Source organism: Oryzias latipes, chromosome 1 (assembly GCF_053564925.1).
Source record: "Oryzias latipes strain Hd-rR chromosome 1, Olatipes_Hd-rR_3.1".
Taxonomy (NCBI): Eukaryota; Metazoa; Chordata; class Actinopteri; order Beloniformes; family Adrianichthyidae; genus Oryzias; species Oryzias latipes.
In genome coordinates, this window is record NC_136237.1 from 27,084,415 (window position 1) to 27,097,057 (window position 12,643).

A 12,643-nucleotide genomic window follows, 5' to 3' on the forward strand; every position below is an offset into this window, starting at 1 on the left:
TATGGATTTATTTCAGCACCGATTAGGAGTTCAAGCTGGAAGAAAGAGCTGCAAATGCCATACCTTGGAATCAAAGGCAGAATCTGAATGCTCCCCCTACAGCTTCTCCTTACCACTACATTAAGCGCTCCAAACGGAGGGTCATTGAAAAATATTGTCTCCTCATCCGAATGTCACTCCCACTCGATGGCGTCATCAATAGTGGCCGGTGAGCTACGTTAGCACATAGCTGCCAACACTCGGAAATACATGAAAATATAAGTTTTATAACATTGAAAAATTCCTGCTAAAACAAAAAGTCATTACCTACACTGTTTCAGAGCACACCCATGTAAAGAAATGTGTTTCTCCTCCGTGGCACAGCGCGACGGGCAGCCCTACTCCCTCAAACGCCCCCACAACTGGAAGGGTGGGGAGAAGCCGGAGGGGTAGGGGAAGAATTTCAGTCATAGACACTATTTTGTATTTTTGGAGTATAAGTTGCCTTTTTTTGCTGTATTTTCTGTATTTTATTGGGGAAAAAATTCCCAAAAATTTCACTTGTATATGATTTTTTTCTTCTTTATTACCCTTTTTTCCTGCTGCGACTTATACTCCAAAGCAATTTATAATCCGAAAATACTGCAACTAAAGGGACACCAATCCTTAATGGATTTTGATGATGCCTTATACCTGCTCTTTCTGAAGAATTTCCATGTTTCCCATGCTTCAGGGATATTGCAAGGGAGAAGAAGACGTCTCATCATGTTCGAACTGAACTTTACAATTGAGAAATCACGACATCACAGAAGAACACAAACCACAAGTTACAAGAGGTAAACATTGGTCTTGTCAGACACAATGAAAAAAGCCACTTAAAAGGGCAATGTAAATAAGCAAACTGGGCAGAAACTCAACGAGTGAGTGTAATCATATGCCGGGGTGGATTTTAATTGGGCTCCACCCTAAGGAAGCCTTCACCAATCAGAGGGATTAGTGTGGCACGCTTCAGGGTGACCGCAAAGGAACAAAAAGCATGCAAATGAGCGGGTCAGGATCCAAAACCTGTCACCCAGAGTGTTTCACTGGGTCACCACATTTTTAACAGTACATTGTTTTGATTTTTTTTTTTAGATGTTCTTTCTACCCGAATAGTTGTTATCTCTTTTCACCCTCTTCCCTTCTTGTTTTTTTGTTTGAGCTGATTATTCCTCCTTTATTTATCAGGATGCTCTTGGTGGCCCTCCCTTCTTTCCTCCTCCTCTCTCCCTGTGCTGCTCAGCCCATCTGGGCTGTCTGCTGGAGTTGGGAACATCGGTCGCTGTCAGGGAGCTCAGTGGGGCCTTGTTGAAGACACAAAGAGGGGATTACTGCAGCTGCCAGTCACACTAAGACCCATGCAGCAACTCTTCGGAGTCTACGCCAGTGTCCTCAACCTTCTTACCCACCCTTGTCACAAAGGGACATCATTAGCTCTGACACAAAGGAGCCACCTTCTCGCTCCCACTTAAGCAACACTGCAATGTGGCAACCCGATTAGTGAAGATGATATGCATCTGTGATGCATGCTACAGCAGTGTCATCTTTTTTTAAAGGGAAAGCTGAAGAATGGGAAAATGATTATATTGTGAATTGAAACAAGTTTTTTTGCCTTTCTTTTCCCCCATTGTACTTATGTGTAGTGCATGTTTTTTGGTTTTAAGGTTTTGTTTGTTGTCTCCATAAATAGTTAATGAGTTTTGGAGGCTTTCTGTGCACATCCATGGTCTTTCCTAAGCTTCATCCCTAAGTCCTACAATTTCAAACATTTGTTGTTGTTTTTTCTGAGTTCCTTATATTTAGCATGTTAGTGATCACTTGCAATTTTTCGTCAGAGAATTTAACAAGAGCCGTATTAAACCATCATGCTCAAATGCAATGCAATGTTATGGTATGTATTAAACAATTTCAATTATACATCAAAAGGTGAATTTTAATTGGACTTTGCAGAAGAATTTCTGAGCAGTTCTTGATGACAGCTACTGCAAAAAAAATCTGTTTCTGTCTTAAAAAATCTTAATGTTTTTTGTGTATTTGATGTCCATCAGAGCGGGACTTCTGTGTTTTTGTGGATCTTTGTGTGTGTATGTCTATGTCTGATTATTTTCAGGTGTTGTGCTGGAAAGGGTGTGGCCTCCATTTGGACCCTAGCTGATGGAGACAGCCTTCAAAGGCACCATGTGGACCTCCAGCCTGTGAGAAGGGAGCTTTGCTGCAACCGGTCTCCACTAGCTTGGCGCTCTTCTCCATTTGTTTTGTAGTTCTCCACCTGTTTTGTTGTGTTGCACTTTGTAATTCTTTGTGTTTTGTATTTGGGCCCACTCTAATTTTGTTTGGTCTAATTCTGTTTAACCCTTGTGCTATCTTAGATGACCCCACCCTTACATCGACGTGCTCTCCCTACCATGACTAAGGTGGATAAAGGTGGAAAGATTTCATGTAATCCATGGACACCAGTGAAGATCACAAATCATTGAAGAAAAAAGGTTCAGAGCACTGTGTAGTGGGTCTAGATGACCCAACTCCCAATGTTAAAGTGCCTAGGATAGCACAAGGGTTATGGGAAGCTGTAGGGGCGAACTGCCATTTTCTTTAGTACCAGTACTTATTTTCTCCTGTTTATGTTAGTCCAGGAAGGTTAGTGTTTGTCTTTGTTTTCCCTTTTCTTTTGTTTCAGGTAAGAAAACAGATTTCAGGGGGGTGTTCCAGGAAGCATGCTTAAACTACCTTGACTTTAACCCTGAACTCTGGCTGAAATCTGCCTGAACTTGCTTACTCTGGGTATGTCGGTTCCAAAAGACCGGATATGAGTTAGCGTAAACGCACTCCACTTGGTAACCCTGGGTTAATGCACGTGCACAGCAGGTACATAAAGACAGATTGCCAATTTCCGGAGTCACCATGGAAACCCGTGGTGAAAAAAAGAGAGCGCTATCCTTCAGTGAGACAGAGTCGGAGATTTAAATGACGGCGTATTAAGATTATACGCCCATCAAAAAAGAAATGATTTTCCTCCGGCTGCATTATCATCAAAAGAAAGAGTTTCTGCTTGGAAAAAAAAGCGCAAAATAAACGCAAGAGTTTCTGATCTTATTGTCATTGTGACGCATATGTATATAACTTTTCCAACTTAAATGAATTCAATTGGTAACATACGTCATATCTCATATGTCTAAATTTGAGCCTGCAGATATTCTCACTTTTATAACAATAAAATGAATGAAACAAAACGGAATGATATCATGTAACCATATCTTCTTCCACTTTTGGCTTCTCCCATCAGGGGTCGCCACAGCGATCAAGTTGCATGGTAAATTTGGCAATGTTTTACGCCGATGCCCTTCCTGACACAACCTTCTCAAACCGGGCTTGGAACCGGCACAGGGGTAGAGAGGGGAACAGGGAGCAGCCCGGAGTTGAACCCTGGTTTCTTGGACGGAAGGCGCCGCAAACCAGCACGAGCTAAACCAGCTCCCCGTCATGTAATCATATACCATATCTATAAATTATCAGCCATGATACAGTAGGGGTGCGATATAAACTCATCCTCTTCTCCCTCCCTCTCACTCATGGTGCAGAAAGAATTAAACATAGTAGGACAAATAACTTGGCAAAACACACTAGAACAGCTAAACAACTAAACACATTTGGTCAAAAACCCACACTTGAACCTAAATCCGCCCAGACAGGCAAAGAGAATGGTATCCCACAATCCTTTGCGGTGCCGATCTAACAGCAGCACCAAAGTTACACCTACTTAATTGAATTAATTTTAATAAAAGTAAAATAAATGTCTGTTAACTACGTGTTATTTTTAAGATGACTTAACTAAAAAGAATTGATTTATCTTAACTAAAGCAAATACTAAAGTTAGATCGAAGTAAAAAGGTTTATCTTTCCAACATCCATGTGTGGTCTTATCACCCTCTCATGGGGGAAAAAGTATTATCTGAGCTTCTTCATCCACTAAATCATCTTCAAATGGGCACGCCATGCTGCTTCACCTCTCTGAAAACAAACTAACCTTCAACTAAACCTGCTCCAGACCAGGTTATGTTCAGAGCATGAGTTGCTACGGGAACTAAGCATACCTCAGACATACCTCTGTTTTTGGAACCGAAAGCGGTGTTTGTACACTTCTTTAGCCTCAAACTTACTGTGGGAGCATAACCTGCTTTCTGGAAAATCCCCCAGTTAGGTGGGGTTTTGTTTGTTATTTTGGCCTTGGTTCACCCTGAGATCTTTTTGCATCACTTTAAGTTGTTGTTGGTTTTTATTTATTAATTTGTAAATGCATTTGTTAGATTTGTATGGAGACATTCATTTGGTGTTTTTGTTCATTTAAAATTCTTGGCCAAAACCATTACTTTTATGTTATGCTCCTCCAAGTAACCCTAGAACTAAATAGGGGTGTAACATAATAATATATATTTTTAATAAATGCAAGAGAATATTTTTTTAGACCATCAATTAAACATCTTGCAGGGTCATGCATTTTTTAAAGTCCTACTCCGATCATCTTTTGATCTATTGAAAAAGTGTTCCCAGTGGTCTTTTAATTGTGTTCAGGCTGTTTTTAGGCAAAATCAGTTATTTAGAACATAGTTTCTGCAGACCAGCAAGACTTCCTCAGAAAATTGCCTTTGAGTTGTAGACGGGACCGTTGGCATGGAAATAAGCATCTCCTTATTTCCCATCATCCCTTTGTTCACACCCTCTCCTGCAAGCTTACTGCCCCTCACAACCCCAACCTAACATTACCGGTTCAACAAAAATGACGAGAAATATCAGAATTATCCAGCCGTACAGTTTTGAACCAGATGCCAGCTCAGATGAGGAAAACAAAGATGTACGTGGATCTATTTGTCTGCAAGTGGAGGCATCAAAATGGAGCAGAGCAGGGACCGTGCAGCCTACCGATTGTAGTTTGTAAGCAACAACTTTTTTTTTTCATCTTTTCCAGATTCACCGCGATTTGAATAAAGAAAAACTCAAAGTCTTAATCTTAACTTTCTAAATATGTGTTTTATAACATTAGGAAAAGCTACAAGAACATGTAAAAAACACCAAAAAGACCATTTTCATCAAGGTGGGTCTTTAAAGACTTTTGATGCAGGACAATGAATCATGCATCAAGTGGTCCGTCAGCAACCTGGGACACATTCTTGTATCAAGTGGATCTGAAAGTTATGGCTTCATGAGTTCCTGACAAGGTGCAGAAATGTTACCTAATCTCCAATAAGACTTAGAAAAAATGCTATGACATTGTTGAAAGTATGAGTCGTGAATATTGGATGTGAAGGTAGGCGATGCAGAGAAAAACAGTATTTTCTTCCATCTGTCAGCTAAATATAAGCATCCGAAGCTACAAATAGAAATAGGTTAGCTTGTTCAAACTCAAAGACAGGAAATCAAGGAAAAATATGGACAAGTTTGACTTAAAAATAGAACACTGCCAACAAAAACCATAATACAAAAATAACTTTATTAGTAAATGAAAGATTTGTTTTTGCTATTTTTTGACATCTGTGGTCTAAAAAATGTGTTTTGTTCCAGAGCTGATCTTCCATTATCACTGACAAAAATAAAACAATATCAAAATGACATCTTCTTTAGAATGATTAATGGTAGTTTTCCACATAAAACCATAAAGACTTGGCTGCAGTTGCCATAACTGACAATATTTAATTTGATGCACATTTATTACTGATCTGGGAAATTCTCAAAACATGAAAACAGTCTTTGACTGTTGGATTAAAGCAAGGGGTGATTCAAAAATGTGGCTCAAGGGCTTGATGTCGAGTTTGGGAATTTCTTTAAAGTCTGAACCTGGACCAGTGACAGTCTTCAAAGGGAGCAAACATTCACATGTTTTATTCGAAGTGGGAGGGATTTCTGCCCACGGAAATGTGTGAACAGTTTGAGCGTTATCTCCAGAGGATTGACATCTCCTGACTCATGGGGACTGACTCTCTTTGACATCCATCAGTCTGCTTATCTTTGCATCCAACTGTGTTGTGACCTGAAAAATGGTGAGCAAAAAGTAGAAACAATTTAAGTGAGTGAACTTCAGAGAGAACTTTTGCGCGGTAAAGACAACAGATGATAAAGCTTTTTTACAAAACATGATAGAAAAAATGTAAAATCTGGTTTAATCTGCTATCCAGTGGATTTAGTGGATCTAGAACTTGAAGCAGATTATATCAACAAAGTTTCATGCGTGTAAATCTGCAGAAATGTGCATCAACAGAACTTTTTTCAGATTTTCAAAAATACTAACACATTAGAAATTTCAGTTAAAAATAACCAGTTTTTTTTTTTTTACCCAATTCTAAGTTTAAAAAGGGATTCACCTTTTTTCTGAATCATTGTAACTCAAGAAAAATATCATAATTGGATTTAAATGAAACCACTGTCACCCCTTAAATTGATCTTACCCCAAAAAGTAACCGTAAACTGTATCCCAACAGGAATAACCCAAGAATTGGGTTTTTAGGAGAGAAAGAGCAGTTCTCCTTTTTTAAGAGATTTTCATGATTAGATTTTAAATATCAAATGGCAGAACAAGAATGTGTTTGGCACAGCCACTTTACGATTCTTTCTTTGGGATTTTAAGATTTTAAAATTAACCCACCACTGGATGTGAAGACTCTCTCCTGCAAACCAGTTAAAGCTCTGATGCAACATGACAAAAAAAAAGTGTCCCTTTACAGCAGTGACTCTTTGAGCTGGCTCTTTAAACTCTAAATTGTACTTTTATAAGTAATATCTGCAGGTTCATGCTTGAGCTAAAAGAAACTGGGAGGGGAAAATGTGACATTCTTGGTTTAGAGTCTGCCCAGAAATGAAGGTCAATTACTGAAAGAAGGGCTTTGATCTTCCTTTCCAGGCCAATGAGAACAATAACACATTTATTTACTTTCGGATGAAGTCATCCATGCAAACAAAGAAAGCAGAAACCTGAACATTTTCTTCACACACATCCCGGTCAAGTCTTTATTGTCTGGTTTGTACAACAAACATGTTAGATTAAAAAAAATTCAAATAAACTTTTCTATTAAAATCATTTCAACATGTACAATCACTGATTGTATCACAGAATATTTCCTATTGGAAAAGTAATGTTAAAAAGTAGTCATAATAGAAAAAAAAAGCTTTATCCATTCATTAATTTCTGGAAGAACCAAGAAAAAACTTGTCAAAAGAAAAATGCTTTGCTTCCTCTGGGAAACACTCGTTAGAGGACAATAGGAAAGAAACTATATAGTTGACAGCAAAATTGACAAACAAATAACAAATAAAAAATGTAATGGATTTTATAACAGCTATGGAGTAACAGCAAGGCCTCTAACCTTTTAAATTGGCAATGTGTGCCTGTGTGAAATGCTTCACTCTCTGGCAGCACCTCCTGGGAATTACAAGCTTTTCCTCTGAGACCAGGAGAAATCAATCAGCATGAGTAAGTATTACACTCCAGTGGTTTTAACAGTTAATATCCTGATGGTGCACACAGGAAATCAGCTCTGGGCCTGGTTAAATAAAGCCTTTTTAGACTCTTTACACAGACCGGCCTCAGTTGCAGACCCTTAAATAAAATGGCCAATTTATGTATGTGCATGTGTGTGGGTTTTAGAAATTAGGAATCTTTCAAAAAGGGCAATAGTAAAATTTTTCTCCCACAATATAAAAGTTTTGAACTGGTTGTTGTCTTCAAGTAATACTTGCTGGATGATCTTGATTGGATTGCAGCGTTTCCTGCTAATGCAGCATCTTTTGGCTCAAAATCATCTTCAGGACTTGTATGATGAAATCAATGTGGAGAAGAAATGAAATAATCTTCTCATTTGACACAAAAAGCAGAAACAAAAGAGAAAGCTGGGTATACTTTTATTTTTTCAGGTTTTTTAATCAAAGTGCTTCCCGATTCTGTCGATTTAGCTGTATGTTTGTGCCACTTCCATCCATATAAACTGCTGCTAAAAAAGAAATCTAGAGAGTGATAATTTCCTCAATTTCAAGCAGCAAAAGTGGCAATTTAAACAAATAGAGACTGATACGTTTTAAAATTGTGATATATTGATGGGGTTTCCTGTTGCAATTAAATGTTTTCATGCTGCAGTTACCCATAAGGTGAAACACTGTTTAAGTTGTTGTAAGCGTTAAGTTTAAACAACAAAATCATTTGAATTCTTAGCTTATTAAAACAGCCGTTTGTCTTACAGTGTCATAAAAATTAATAAGGAATCAGATAAATCAGAGGCTTGCAGACTTTTGTGCTGTCCTACTATATCAGCATCACAGCACACTAAAAGGCAAGAGAAAATGTTTGTTGTTCGTATAAAAGGCAGGAAAAAAAATGGCAGCGCTTTTGTGAAGTCTATTGTGATATCTGTATTTCCATACAGACATCACAATAGACTTACACACAAACGCACACACAAACACACACTAAGCCAAAGCAGGCAAGCTGTGTTTACTGTTTAGCCCTGCGAGCTGATGTGATGGGACATCCAAGCTGATAACACAGGGCCAGAGGTACTGCCGCTCCGTGTTTGATCTCAGGCGGCCCAAGGCTGGGAGATGAGCGCAGACACAGGAGTGGGGTCAGGGAGGTGTGCTGTGTGCTTGATTACAGATTGGATGGGGGCCCTGTGACCTCTTAGCAGGTCTGTCCTGACCCCTGACTCCTACACAGCAGGCCTTGATGCACTGCTCAGTACTTTCTCCAATAACACAGTGGGATGAGATGAGCGGTGGCGAGCACACACTGGACAACTTCCTCCGTGGACGAGGAGCATGTGGCACGGCGGAGAACAACGCTCCTCGTCTGACCTAATGAAGTCTCCTGAGCTGTAAAAAAAAAAAGAAATACAAATCTCCAAGAAAAAGTTCCACAAAAATCCCATTATGCATAACTGATGCGTTATGTTCTTTTGGCTGATCTTTCAGTACAAATTAAAAAAACTGCTTTTCTCAGATGGTTGTGTGTATAATAAATCACTGTGTTGTTTTTTTGGCATTTCAAACTTATGCTCCAGTGAAAACAAAGGACGCCAAATGGAGAAGATCAGCAGATGTCCACAGACTGCTTGTGACAGTGAAGAGAAGATGGATGTCCCAGCTGAGATGAGATTTTGAAGGGAAACACCCCTACAGTCCCTTTTCTCACAGACACCTGAGTGAGCCAAATGCTAATCTTCTCATTAGTCCTCTGGAGTGACAGCGGGACAGGGCCGCATGCACGCACAGAGAAAAGGAGAAAAGACAGGCTGCCTGTTATGAAATTAGACGGCCCAGAGGATTTTTCATTGCCTGCAGTGAGGTAGCACCTTTGAGCATCCTCTTGCTGTGTGTTTAAACAAGAGAGATGGCCCGGTAGATAAAATTGTTGCCTGTACATGTTTGTCTAATGGTGTCTGGCAATGTTTTAAAGGTTATATGTTCCTGTTTCGTGTGTGAGATGCAGCCAAGTCTCAGGGGAAAGGTGATCTCTTGCTTGGAGCTCCAGACTTTTTATTTTATCTGCATGACTGGCTGAAGAAAATAGGGGGAAGCCACATAACACTTGAATGATTCTCTGTGAGTAAAACAATACAGCCGATTCTAGAGTCTGTATGATATAAAGAATACAGTAAGACAGTTGATTTTATAAAATAAATATATTTTTATAAATTATGAATGCAGAAATACTTCCCTTTTTTCTTTTTATCTCCACCCACAAAAAAACTTTTAGAGAGGGAATTTTAACATTGTACAGTTTTGATTCACATTTAATTGTTTTAATCTGCATTAATAGTCATAGTTTAAACAAGATTTAAATCATTAAGAGTTCTTTTATTTTTACAAATTTCAATCCTTTGGGGTATTGGTCTTTTTTTTTAATCTACTCATTTAGGAGGTATAGTTTAAGGAATTCAAAACAAAAAGTGCCATTGAAGAATTTTCCCATCAGGACCAAACCTAAATCTCTGAAATGCAAGGAGAGGGGTGTATTTTAATTGTCTTAATTTTACAATCTTATTATTTTATTTTATTGTTTGGCCTTGCAGCATGCACATGTCTAGTATATAATCCATATTTTATAAGCAGTAACAGTAATAAAAGACCTCTGCCAACTGAAATTATCATATTTCCTCTGCAAAACTAATGTTTTTGAGATTTATGGCCTATAGATTAGATGTTCATGTTCACTCTGTGGGTAAAAATAAAAGACACATTTTGGAAGAATATAAAATCAAATTGTCTCCAGATTTGCTTACAAAATTGTACTTGATTGTGTTCACAATACACAATATAATCTAAAGTAATAGGTGTGCATTTTTCTAACTTTATCTTCTGTAGTGTAGATCCAGCTCAGGGGCTGAGCTACAGGGGAGCAAGGAGGGCGCCCCCCCTCTAATTTTTCTATTTTAGTATAATTATCGACAAACATTAAGAAACCATCCACACAGTACCTTTGCTTTAACCAAATTCCACGCTGTTTCCATGCTTTGCCAAAGGGAAATAAATGAATATTGAAGATTGAATTTTGAAAATGCTGTTTAGAGAATATTTAGACTTTTAAAAAAAATGTTCCTGTTCTTCTCAAACTTTAGTATGTGGATATAGTTGATAAATTATTATATAAAACATTACATTATATTATTTGTCATACTTATTGTGCTTAAATTCTATAGAGGTGCATATTTATCTTTCAGGATTTTCAGCATTTTTTTGCTATTGCTTTAGTAATAGTACCTCAGCTTAAGGAATTGCTGTTTTACCATTAATAATAATAATAACTATAATAAAACTGTTTGAAATACGTGTGCTTGATCATTTTATTTGCAATGGCCCTCCTCTCTGCTGCTCTCATTTGCCCCCTATACAAGTTTGGTGTTGTGGATCCAGCTTATGAAAAGGAACTTTGTTATTTGGAGCAGCATCCTGTGGCATTCCAGGTTGACAGTTTTTGCATCGCTTGTTGCCTCTCAAAATGACATGTAAGCAAAACAGAGCTTTACTGAGGCATTGGACCTTTTTGTAGTTGGTGTTTTTACACTTTAAAAGTTTACAGGATTGGGATGAACAACCCATTTGGATTGAGCTTTGAGCTCAAGAAAAAAAATGTTTTAAGAATAAACAATCCAGAACTAAATGCAATATATATATATATATATATATATATATATATATATATATATATATATATATATGTATATATATATGTATGTACAGTGGTTAAGACAGAACACCACATTTCTAATTTTTGTGTTGTTTACAATTGTGTCAACTTGCCAACAAAGATACACAAATTACAAAATAAATACACAGTCTGACAAATTCCCCTCCTTTTTCCATCAAGGAGATCATTTAAATTTAACGACAGTTTGTCTGACACCGCCTCCTAGGAGCACTGCCATAAATCAACAGATCATAGGTCTGTCCCCCCATCCTCTGCACCTTACCCTCCAGACACTTTCCTCCCCTTTAAGAAGGTGACTCATCTTCTACCAATCAAAGGGAGGCACCAATAATCACCCACCTTGGATCTCCTCTGGTTTTGATTTATGCTTTTGATAAATGTGTCTTCGCTCCGCTTTAATTGCAGACTCTTTTCATCATAATTTAATGTTGGTTTCCTGTATTTTTGTCAAAGTTATGAGCACAAAGGCTGTAATTTTTACATCAAGGAAGATTTTTTTTTGTGAATGAGTAGCAGGTGGAATAGACAGCAGCAGGATGAGTTTAGCAGTTAAAAACCTCACAGAAAGCAAGTTTCACACTCGCAAACTCGTATTCACTTAGCAAATGCAGCACACTGGAGGAAAGGAGAGGTAAAGGAGGTCATTTCCATTTGAAACATTCAATTTGTGCAGATAAAAAAGGACACAGCTGTAGATCAACTGAATGTTGTCTCATACCTGATAAACTGATACAGTTCTCCAAGTTTATCATGAAAAAAAGGTGATCTCAAAGTAGATGTGCAGTTTTTTGTTCATCAGCACTTGGAGAAACACTCATTTTCATTTTATCCATGAGATCAACTAGCATTTTGAAAAAAGGGGAAACCAAGCATCAACAGTGTGCTGGCGATAAATTATGCCGTGTGTATAGATGCACCCCCCCCCCCCTTTTTATATAACATAAAAAAATGAGTATTTAAAGTGAGAGACAAGCGAATTCAGGTCACAACACAGCAGGAAATCTCCCTTTTCATGTGAGATCCAGAGGGGTCACTCTTATGAACTCATTAGGAGAAAAATGCAAATGTGGCTCTGTTGTTTTTTTCCTCCCCTTTTCTCTAGCTTTTCCACTAGCTCAGCTTTCCCAGTTAACAGTTCGACCAGTGATGTACAGCTTATCCTGTGAGCGTATATATCAGTGAAGTGAAAGTGCATTCAAAGGTTCAACGCATTGTTAAATCATAAACTGGTGTTGGATTTTTATCAGTCATGATCTAATTATACCATCAAAATAAGCGAAACTATTTGCATCATTGTTATATCCTGCAACAAAAACAATTATGATGAGAGTTAAGACTTTTATTCTGAAAGAAGTGATCAATAAGCCTTGTTGCAAAAAAAAAAAAAAAAAACCATAATAAAGTGCTTGCAAACGTTCATTTTCCCATCCAAACAGGAGC

At 38.0% G+C, this 12,643-nt stretch overlaps 1 long non-coding RNA gene across 1 annotated transcript; it reads left to right on the forward strand.

The window, feature by feature from the left end:
• Positions 1–319: 319 nt before the first annotated feature.
• LOC144994426 (uncharacterized) lies at positions 320–1,943 on the forward strand. Its single transcript, XR_013657967.1, has 3 exons — positions 320–428; positions 713–815; positions 1,207–1,943. It is a non-coding gene; the product is annotated as an uncharacterized LOC144994426 (long non-coding RNA).
• Positions 1,944–12,643: the final 10,700 nt, after the last annotated feature.